The sequence below is a fragment of the Prionailurus bengalensis genome, chromosome B2, assembly GCF_016509475.1.
Source record: "Prionailurus bengalensis isolate Pbe53 chromosome B2, Fcat_Pben_1.1_paternal_pri, whole genome shotgun sequence".
Taxonomy (NCBI): Eukaryota; Metazoa; Chordata; class Mammalia; order Carnivora; family Felidae; genus Prionailurus; species Prionailurus bengalensis.
In genome coordinates this window covers 84,636,723-84,648,592 of record NC_057349.1, presented here as the reverse complement: position 1 = coordinate 84,648,592, position 11,870 = coordinate 84,636,723, and the positions used below count along the sequence as shown (strand labels likewise).

At 33.5% G+C, this 11,870-nt stretch overlaps 1 pseudogene; it reads right to left on the bottom strand.

The window, feature by feature from the left end:
* Positions 1-3,187: 3,187 nt before the first annotated feature.
* On the bottom strand, positions 3,188-3,633 carry LOC122490505 (annotated as a pseudogene).
* Between the last annotated feature and the right edge of the window lie 8,237 nt (positions 3,634-11,870).

Here is an 11,870-nt window from a genome sequence, read left to right as displayed (position 1 = left end):
AACAAACAAACAAAAAAAGGTTAAGGTGAAGAAAGACTTGAGTTCACAGTCCAGAGGCACAGTCCTCATTAAAAGACTGGAGACCATATGTTTTCACTCTTATGTGGATCCTGAGAAAGTTAACAGAAGACCATGGGGGAGGGGAAGGAAAAAAAGAAAAAAAGAAAAAAGTTATAAAGGGATGGAGCCAAACCATAAGAGACTCTTAAAAACTGAGAATAAGCTGAGGGTTGATGGGGGGGTGGGAGGGAGGGGAAAGTGGGTGATGGGCATTGAGGAGGGCACCTGTTGGGATGAGCACTGGGTGTTGTGTGGAAACCAATTTGACAATAAATTTCATATTAAGAAAAAATAAAGGACTGGAGACCTAATCATAGGACTGTAGAAAACTCCCCTCACCCCACACCTCTCTATCTAAAAGTCTAGTTATAACAATTATTTACAGTAGTTCTTTACATAATGTCTGGCTATCAAGAAAAAAATATAAGGCATATCAAAAGGCAAAACAACACAATTTGAAGAGATAGAGCAGGCGTCAGGATCAGGCATGGCAGGGATGTTAGGGTTCTCAGACCAGGAATTTAAAACAACCACGATTCATATTTTAAGGGCTCTAATGGATAAAGTAGACAGCATGCAAGAACAGACAGGCAAGGAAGCAGAGAGATGGAAATGCTAGGAGAGAATAAAAGAGAAAAGATTTTGGTAATCAAAAACACTATAACAGAAGTGAAGAATGGTTTTGATGGGTTTATTAATAGACTGCATGGCTGAGGAAAGAATCTCTGAACTAGAGGATATAGTAATAGAATCCTGAAAAAATTGAAAAGCTAAAAGACTATGTTATCTATAAGAAACCCACTATTAATATAAAGAAACCTCTCGATTAATAGTAAATGGATGTCATGAAAAGACATGAAAGAACCTTAAATGCATATTACTTAGTGAAAAAAGCCAATCTGAAAAGCCTGCATACTGTACAATTCCAACTTTATGACATTCTGGAAGAGACAAAGTTATGAGAATAAAAAGATCAGTCGTTTCTTAAGGGTTGGGAGAGACAGATGAATAGGTGGAACATAGAGCAGTCTTATGGCAGTGAATATACTGTTTCAAGTTATTTCTGAATAAAATAGTAATCAAATTACTGTATCATCAGCAGCATGGACTAACTCTAACCTCAAAACAAACACAGATGATGGGTATTATAAACAAAAACACCAACCCAGTGTAATCCAACATAAAACAGATTCTCCTCTCATTGTGAAGTTTGTATGTATGTTTTTAATCTAAAAATAACCACCCTGTTTGAGCCTGTTCTGATAACACTGGATATAGAAACAGCAGTAACCAAAATCCTCTCACTTTGAGCATATGGTGAGTTCCAGGAGATTTAGCCAACAAACCTATAAAGAAAATTGTGGTGAAAACTTTTTTCTATAGTGGCCTATAATCAAAGAACTTTGAGAGAAGGTAGCTTTAAAAACATTCATGGAAACTAAATCTTATTTAGTGTCTAATGCTAGTCACAACCACCATACCTGCATATAAAGACTAAAACCATGATTTCATTAATTTCTTTCCTCACTGCAACCCTTTTAAATAAGCATTGTTATCTTTATCATACAGATTTTTTTAAAAAAGCTGCATTGAAGCTAAAGAATGTTCACAAGTTCATGAATCATTATGTGGTGGTAGAACTATGGTTTTACTCCATATCTTGTGGCCTTTTTACTTATAACAATACAAAAAGTACATTAATCTATAAACGTTCCAGAAGACTCTGTATACCAGATCTCTTAGCAAAAGTCTCATTTATTCTAATTCTGTCATCTTAGATAAACAGTGAAAAGGTGAAAATAAAAGTCATGTAAGGCTAATAGACAATCGAAAATTGATATGGTTTTTTTTGTTTTTGGTTTTTTTTTTTTTTTTTGTCTTTGAAGGCCTTAGTTAAGGGTATCTGGAGAAAATCAAAGGAAGTATTTAGATACTATCTGATTCAGTGGCAGCAGTGATAAACTTTACTGGCCAACACTAACATATCAATAATAATCTGTGCCATTTATTCAACATGAACCATTACCTAAGCATTGTAAGACAAGTGTTGGTTGAAATATTATTCCACAAATTCTCCAGAGAAAAAACAAAATGATGCCCTTACAAACGAAGTGCTATGAGACCTGTATAGCTCAAATTAGTGAATTCTAAAGACATTGAATTACTTAAGCATTTTCTCTACCAAATATTTTTTGGATATAGTTTTTATTAAAGTTAATCTAAATTGTTTTTATTTGGTTAACTTGAGAAAGCACTGCAAAAAAAAAAAAATTCTAACAAAAACCAAAGTTGAATCTCAGGCATGTGAGAAAAGAGGCAGCTGTGGTCTGGGGAAAAATTAATTAGACAAAGGCTTAAAGGTCTTGGGTTTGAATTTCCACTCATCCATTTATCAGCTGATATTCATGGATAAATTATTTGGCCTTTTTGAACTTTATGAAGATGTAGATGATAAAACATCCCTTAAATAAAGCTTTTCGAAATTTGCAACCCAATAAGATTTTTGTATATATGGGTATATTCTTAGGGGTTTTATAATTCTTAAAATTTTACACAACTATCATAAGGGTATCAGGACACCTCCTAACAGTTTGAAAATTACCAAATTAGACTATTTCAAAATAATTATAAGAAATTGACTCTAAAGGACTATATAGTTCAGTGAACAAATTGATTCTTAAATGTGAGTCTGAACTCAGAGCATGAGAATAAAATACTATCTTTCAAATAATATATTCAAATAATCAGGTGTGCTGAAGCCATGCATTTCTCTGCTTCATTTTCCTATTTCTGTTTGTGTCTGTTCTGTCTTGCAAAACAACAGGGTGGCTCCATGAGAAAGAAGTTGTTTTTAATAAATAAACAAGAGATTTTGGGTTAAACAAGGCAAAACTATGTCTTAAGTTCAGGACCACAGTATGTTAAAATGTTATGTGACTATCAAAACAACAGAATAGCCTTTTTCTCCATAGTTTTATTTTTTACAGGGCTTTTCATTGTTAACATGGTGGGCTTTGTATTAGTTGTTTGGAGGAAGAACCTATTATTATTTCTCGCAGCTAGAACACATGCGGTGTAATTTGCACACTATCTAAAGCAGTATATAGAGTTGTCTTTTGACACCCTGTCATGAAGAAACACCTATAGCTAATGCATGCTCTAAAGGGAGGTCTGTGAAAACAAGTTGTAAATATTCCATGGTGAGCACCACCTGGTCACAGCGGTTCCGGATGATCAGGGCATCAGTGACCTCGTGCAGGTACGATTGTCCTTGGGGTCCTTGTCCAGGAACTCCATGATGTCCAGGAGACTGGACATACCAGCTGTGGACCAGCTTCACCAAGGGTGTGCTCAGCACTCTGTCAGGAAGCAGGTTGATCTCTTCATGATGGCCAGGCACAGGGGCTTCCCCTGCCTGAGGAAGGTGAATGGTTTTCTCACAGGCATTGCTGGACCCAAAGTCCAGAAACTGCTTCATCGACAGGGGACAGGGAGAACTTGCTGAAGTGTTCCATGTACTTGGGGGCTCCTGCCAGGGACAGCATTCTTCAGCAGCATGGGGACCCAGCGCATGGCAGTGGTGGCCGAGTTGGCATGGCTTGGGATCTGGCTCCAGTACCCGCCCCCCCTCCCCGGGCAGCGCTTGCCTTTAAATTTTAATTTTCTATAAATAATATATTTGGTGCCCAGAATATGTCAAATATAGTTCTACGTATTGAGTATACACATATCAGTTAATCACTCTGGTACTTTTAAAGCTTAAGAAGCGATACGTGTTAAGAGTAGGAACAGGCACAAAGCAGTACCTAGGGTAGTGATGATCCATGTCAGAGGGGAGGAGATTCAGGGATTCTAGAGTCAGTGGAATCCTACTTGGTCAAACAGTGAGCCCTATTCCAGGAAAATTGCAAGGGCTTAACTTTGTTTTGAGGTTGAGTTGCTATCGATTATTGAGCATTTTAGTTCCTTGAGTCTCTGTGATAATGATCAGAAAGAGTTACCTAAATTGCTTTGATTCACAGGTAATTAAATGACTCTCTACCTCACCGTGTGCTACGAAAGAAGATTACACAATTTATCTTGTCTAATAAGGCAGAGAAATAGTAGTGATATGCTATTGTGTTTTATTTTTTTAGCACATAAATTAGTGCTAGAAATAAACGTGAAAGAAAAATATTTGAATGTGTAATATCTACTTTTAGAGCAGTTTTGTTGAATTTCAATTCATCATGTTTTTCCCTACATTTACTCTATGGGTACTGGTTATGTGACTAGTCATGGATATATACATTGTTTATAGCAAATGAAATGGTTGGTTTGAACTACTATTTTTCTCTGGAGAAATAATATAGCTAAGGATTTTAGCCATTTCAGAAATCAGTAAGTTTTGCCTTAGTAATGCTGTGTTCTTCAACACTGAGAAAGTGAAAGTTTGACAGCCTTTGTATCAAACTAATTGAAAGGCCCTCTGCTTTAATAAAGTTATTTTGCCATTGTTCTTCAAAAACTGTGCTTTATAAGCTGTTCATTATATTTCATTAAAAATACATTTTAGATGGATACAGATTCTGGTGTCCAAACTCTAATAATTAAAAAAGTATGTATTCTACATATGGACATTTTTTGAATATTTCTTTCACAGTTACTAGCACAAACTTACTAATGGAAGAATCTTCCTACAGTTGTAGTTATTGACACCCAGTGTAGGATAGTATCATGCTACATAGACATGGTTGTTTATAAAGTAAGTTACAAAATGCTGACACTAGGCTGGCATTTAGGCAAGATTTTTAAGTGAACATGGGTGTTCATTTTTAAATTGAGGAAAGTGAGTGAAATTTTACATATTTTTAGAGGACAACTCCCATGTTAACAAACATACTGGTAAGAGATACAGAGCCATCTAGGACTGTGAAGTAACCTTGGTGATGGAAGCTTTCTCTGGAGAACAAGATAAAAGGATCCTCGTCCCTGACACTAGGAAAATCATATATAGATTACAGACTAACTTCTTCCAGTTAAGAAAAACATTGTAATCTTAATGGGACAGACCTTTTTTTGTTGCTATTGCTGTTGTTACTCTCAGCTAAACCCTAATTCCTATAATTCATTTGGTGTCAGTATATGCTCATGATGAATGGTATATAGGGGAAACAATGGATATAAATAATATGCTAATTATGTGGTAGGGGTATGATCATAAAGAAGAGGAGAATGAGAAGTAGGAAGACTAGAAGACTGAAAATAAACAGATGTGTTCATTTTAGTGTTTATCTTGAATAGAGATTATAAGTAAGTGAATTATTTTCTTTGTATATTGTACATTTTCCTATGAAATTCAATCCATATTAATAAACTTAAGTCACAAAATTACAATAACTAAAAGTTTTAAAAATTGATTATGCACAAGGAAAACTAAATTTAGCTTGTACTTCACTGGCTGGGTCCTGTAAGAGTCTCATTCTAGTTTCCTTGTTCTTTGTCAAACTCTGCTGATGATGAAATACATACATATTCTTCATGATTATAAAAAGGATAGTTCAAAAGATGAATAAAGGTCATTATAAATGTTGAATGAACAGTCAGGGAAAGCTTTACCTATATCACACATTTACCGCAATCTGTATTAAAGTTCCTTAATGGAAGTGCATCATAGATTTAATAAGTTATAGAGTGCTACAGTTTTTTTGCAGAGACAATTAAGCACAGAAAGCAATATGAACTATCAAGTAAAAGCACATACCTCTAGTAAAAGAGAAGTTTATAATGTTGTACTATGAATTTTGCAGAATTTTGCATGTACAGAATTTGTACAAAGGTACACAAGGGGCTTACAGTACTTTATTTAAAGATGTAAATCTGAAACATTTAGTGAAAAGAATACTTCAGTAAGCAGGTTATGCATGATCATGTTCCTCTGTTGTGGGTTGAATAGTGTCCCTCCAAAAATTTATATATTGAAATACTAACAGTCACATTGGAAATTCAGTGCACAATAGCATCCTTCAGTGATATGTCTTTTATGTATGTATATATGTATGTATGTACGTATGTATGTATGTATGTATGTATGTATGTGAAGTTCAAGGTCTTCACTTTGCCTACCAGTCATCTCATGGCCTGACCCCATTCCATCTCTGCAGTTGACTTTTCTAGCGTTCTTACCTTATTACTGTCCTGGTCTCATGTAAACAATTTGCATTTTTTCAAGAACAAGTCACGTCTTCCCTCTTTTCTTCATACTTTTACACCTCCTGTTTGTACTTCTGGAAATGTTTTTCTTTCTTGTGCTTTATCCTATTCATTCTTCAGATCTCAGTTCAAATATATTTTCCTTTGGGGAAGACTTCCATGTCCCTGTAAACTTGCCTTAGCAGTGCTCTTTTGGTGTTCCCCCTTAAGTACCCCTTACTTATCTATATGAGAGCACTTTTTCATTTGCACTGTACTGAGTTATCTATTAATTGTCTATATGTTCCTCTATTATGTAAGTTTTTTGGAATATAAACTGTGTTTTTTTCACTATTTTATTTTGGATATTTAGCCTTGTAGTTGGCCATTATAGGTACTTGAAAAGTTATACATGAACATGTGAGTGATCAATATAGTGATGCCAAACTTATGGCAATTGGGCTCTCTCTGTTGGGCCAAGTTAGCCTCACTATTTGGAAATTGTTATTTATGGTGAAGGATTTAAAAAGGCTATTGATATTTTCTAGAGTACTGAAGTTTTTAAGTGAAAATCTAACATATTTCAAAAAGCAAATCTTTGTATATGATACATATACATTTAGAATATACGGGAGAGTCTTTCTGAATGATTTGGTTTTACAGTTTGAACACACTCTGCATAATGGTGACCCCAAACTAATATGCATGTAAAAGTTGGGGTTTTTTGATAGCTAAAAAGCACTGTGTAAATCTCAGCTATTTACTGACACAGTATTCTGTTATACTACCATATTCTGTTATACTAATTAATAACTTTGGGAAGTTTGCAAAGAATCTGATTCCTGAAGTGATAGATTATAAATCCTGGGACACTCTCAGTTCCACAATAAAAACTTTAAGGTTTTCTTAAAATAAAGTTTGGAGAAAAGGAACAAAACAAAACAAAAAAACTTTGGATTAGGATTCGGCAAACTTGTACTTTAATCTTTATTATCACTCATCATGGCTTATTCCTCTTTATATTTACCTCTAGAATCTATCCACATTTCTTAGTGAGGTGAAATCATCCTGGTAAATATAAGCCTTTCTGTTTGTCTTTTATCTTTTAACTTGACAACATGTCAAAAAAACAAAAAAAAAGTTCACTTGAATTAATGTTGTAACTTAAAACAGTCTAATACAGGACTACACTTATTTAAAAAAAAAATGTTCTTCACCCTTTTAGAGAACATTTTTTTTTTCTCCTGAAACATTGAGGTTACAACAGGAGAGTTGCATGTCTACCCATGGTAATGGGTATTTGCAAAATGATGTACTCTTATTTAGGTAATAATAGATTTATGTGCAAATGCATGCATTTTTTTATTTGTATCAGGTAAAATTTATACATTATTATATATTGCAACAGAGGCTTTTCCTTTAAATTAAAATTCATAAGTTTTGACTGTTAAATTCTATTTTATTTATCTTTCTTGGCATGAAAACGTTGAATTTTTGTACAACACTCAAAGAGATGAAGCCCTCTACTTTAATTTGGAATCTCTAAGGCTTTGAAATGTTTATTTTCACTTGACCCATCTCCTTGATAAAAGAGCAAAAAGATCCATGAGAGTTATCAGTGACAAGTTACAATGCTGTCTGAATATCAACCACTGGCTCCACTCTCAGAACCAAGTAGTAGAATATGGAAATACCTCTACTCAGTCACATCTGATATCATTTATAGACTGTTCCCAGAGAAACCTTATTTTTGCTCTTGCCAAATCGGAACATTTATATTAGAAAATCCCCCTCTGCTCAAAGTTTCTATAATCAGTACACTGAAGATTTCAGAAGAACATAAGTAGATAATTTATAAAATTATCTATAATAGTTGAGCTCAAAATCCTACCTTAGGCATTCCTTCCAAAATTGTACTTTTGTGCTTCAAATCCATAAGATCTCCCAACACCCATGCTGTAGTATTTAGCCTTCCCACATTTCTGCTTCTACTTTCCAGTTATCCCCCAGACTCTCACTCTTCCATTCATTCATGATACAAAGCACCATACCTCTCTTCAAACTTTTGTCTCCTTCCTTGAATAATAGCACCTGTTCATTATTTAATAAAGTCTTCTAACTTATTTCATTTGTGCTAAGAAACAGATTTTAAAAAATGCCTCCTCAACTTGTGTTAAATAGACACTTCAGATTAGTTTTGTTTGGCAAAATAGTTCCTTGCTGAAGACCTGCAAGTAGTGACTTCCAACCTATGAACACTAGAGTTAATACAAAGTGCTCTGAATTCCATATGTGCACTGAAATATTTGTAACATACATGTGGAATGATTTTTCAAATGTGTGCTAATGAAATGCATGTTATTAAAAATATCAGCAGCTATTAAGAGTATGTTTATTTAAACCAATAAAATACAAATATATCATGAGAGGTATTTATGGTATTTTACGTTAAAGTTTTTGAAAGTTACTTAACTAGAGAAGGCATACCTGAAATTCCACTTTCTTCATTTTCAAATGAAACTAATGTAGTCCTATTCTCTATTACCACCACTGCCCTCTGCCCCCACCCCCAGCTCTAAGTAGTTGATTCTTATTTGAAACTGGAACTAAGTCTCTTTAGAAAGCATTAGAGATCAATAATATTATGAAAGGACTTCAGTGATTTCCCCACTATATTTTTCCATTTACAGTTCTGATTAAGCAGATCAAGACTTAATATTTCCATGTTCTTTCTTCTAGTTACAATGCTATACAGGTTTTCTATTATTGATTCCTATTTTGACTCAAAAGTCATAAAATTCCTGAGAATACAGAGAATTTATCCTATCAGAATATATCCAGTATTATTGGGGTAATGTGGTAGATTCCATCTTTGTGTAGGTTTTTAAATATCACAGTTGTCATAATTACTCTCAGGCAAGGGTAATGGTTTAGTAGTTTAGGGAAAATCTACTTAATAAGATTTTCCCTCCCAAATCCTGCACTGTACCAACGAACAGTTATGTTACCTAGTGACATAAAGAACTTCCTATTTCCATTCCTACTTAACTCTACTTTCTGAATCTTAAAATATCCTCCTTTGAGAATTGAAGAAGAAAAAATGAGCAGTTTGTACCTTGGCATCAGTGATATTCTTGAGTTTATTAGATCACACTGATAATTTGGGGTTCACATGATGGGAGTCATATCATAAATAGCCTTAGGAAATTTGTTACTATAGCTCTGGCTCCCAAATTTTCACATCAACATCTATCAAATGCTAATAGAACCAACATCATTTGAAAAGTCTAACCACCTTTAAAAGGGAAATTTTTTTACAGAGAAATAGAGATATATGAAGATAGATCTTTCCTTCATTCTGGTAACTTCTATTTCTCCCCTATATATTTTAATGTTGAGAACAAAAATGAATGTTACAATTGTAGTAACAATTGTAGGAGTAACTACAATTGTAAGAGAACTTAATCCACTGATAGCCTTGTAGAAGATTTTGTTCTAGACATACTCCTTCAATTCAAATTTTTTTTTTTTAGATAAAATGTGTGGCATAAAAATAGGATTACTCATGCTCAGATACCAATAATTGGATCATTTCTTGCTAAATTTTTATTTGCTATCATGAATAAAACTTCATTGCATATTGTGAATGGAATAATTAGAGATTCTGGTGTATAATACAATACTTCCTAAGTTTTGGTTACTCTTTTCTTTGAAGTCATGCTGCCTTTTGAGGCCAAGTAAGAAGTACCAAATTTTTTCATAGCAAAACTATGACGAACATTGTTAAGTGTTTGTAATTACTATTTTCAGTCCATTATATCTGAGGTTCTAAATATATGTAACAAAAAATATCAACCGAACTAAAAGTACCTTTTCTTTTCCACTTTATATATCCTCACATGATTTCTGTGGTAAAGATCCAGTTCTTACCTGGAAAAAACCAAGGAAGAAAGTGGAGATGATTAAAGCAATTTCAGCAAACAACTAAATAACTGGTTAATTTTCCCAACAATTAATTGATTCAGTGAAAACAATCAACAAGCTAATTACTTCACCAAAATTAATAAATCACTTGAAGCAATCAATTGCTTAGCTCTAAATCTCACTTTAATTCCAGGAATGATGAACCAAGCCAGGAAACCCACAGTCCAATATTACCAATCCAATCAGTATTTTTTAGTTGAGAAGTCCAAAGTAGTGTTTTACCAGTAGAGCTCACTTTTTTGGGATATCTTACACATCATTATGCATCATTTAAGGAAATAATTCCAAAACATTTTAAAGTGTTTGCCAAATATTTTAAATATTAAGTATGGAAAAAGCATAGACTTTATGATCAGTGATCTAAAAAAGATGGCATTATTTTAGGCATATTAAATAAATATGCCAGTTATTCTTTCTTAAGAATATTTTTTCTAAGAATATACTCCCATTTTTTTTCTAATAGCTATATTGCCTTCTATCAGCTTCATTCCTGGGCATAACTGAGCAGATTTATAACCCACTAACAACATTTAACATGTATGTGCCTCTACATAGCCTGGCAAACCAAGCTAATGATTTTCATTAGATTAATAGATGTAAAATTAATCATTAATATTGTTTTAACTTGCATTATTATGCATGTCTTTTGTTATAAGTAAAGAAGGTTCTTTCTCTATATCTCCTTAACAATAAAATTTATTTCTGTCCTTTGTAATAATTTGTTCATAGTGATTTATTTTTAGAAATATCTACGTATCAATTCTTACTAATTTTTAGAATGGTTGTGTCATATTTTCTATTATTGTTATAATTGCTTGATTACATGTGATTAAGCCAAAGTTTGAATGATTTATGTATATATGGCTCTATTAATTATAACTATTAATTATTAGTTGATTATTAATAATTGTTACTAGTTGCTTATTAATTATATTAATTATAATTATTAATTATTAGTTGATTTTCTTTATTTCTTTAATACTCCTAAATTTTGTTGTCTTCATTGTTGTATTGCTTCTAATTTGTCATCAGAATAGCCTTAGTCTATATAAAATACTATAATACCTTTGAAATTAATACTTTGGAAATTTTTTTTTTTTAATTTTTTTTTTCAACGTTTATTTATTTTTGGGACAGAGAGAGACAGAGCATGAACGGGGGAGGGGCAGAGAGAGAGGGAGACACAGAATCGGAAACAGGCTCCAGGCTCTGAGCCATCAGCCCAGAGCCCGACGCGGGGCTCGAACTCACGGACCACGAGATCGTGACCTTGCTGAAGTCGGACGCTTAACCGACTGCGCCACCCAGGCGCCCCAATACTTTGGAAATTTTTTAATGCCTTGTTTAATATTTATTTCATGTAACTCCATATTTAAAGTGGTGAAATATTTTTTTCTTTGTAATCCCCAATAACAAATATTGTTTACCCTACCCTCAGGCTTCCCTTGATTCATTACTTTAGTATGTTTCCTTAAATTACATAGTCTACAACCTGGAGGTATAATTCCTTTGCTAGTGCCAATTATGTGCCAAATTATTGTATTTATTCATTGACTTTCATAAGAGTCTGTTCTTCAAAGTCCAAATTTCATTTCTGTCAGGGTCACCTGAAATGTTTCAACAAGGATCACTGAATCAGAATCTGAGAACCTGAG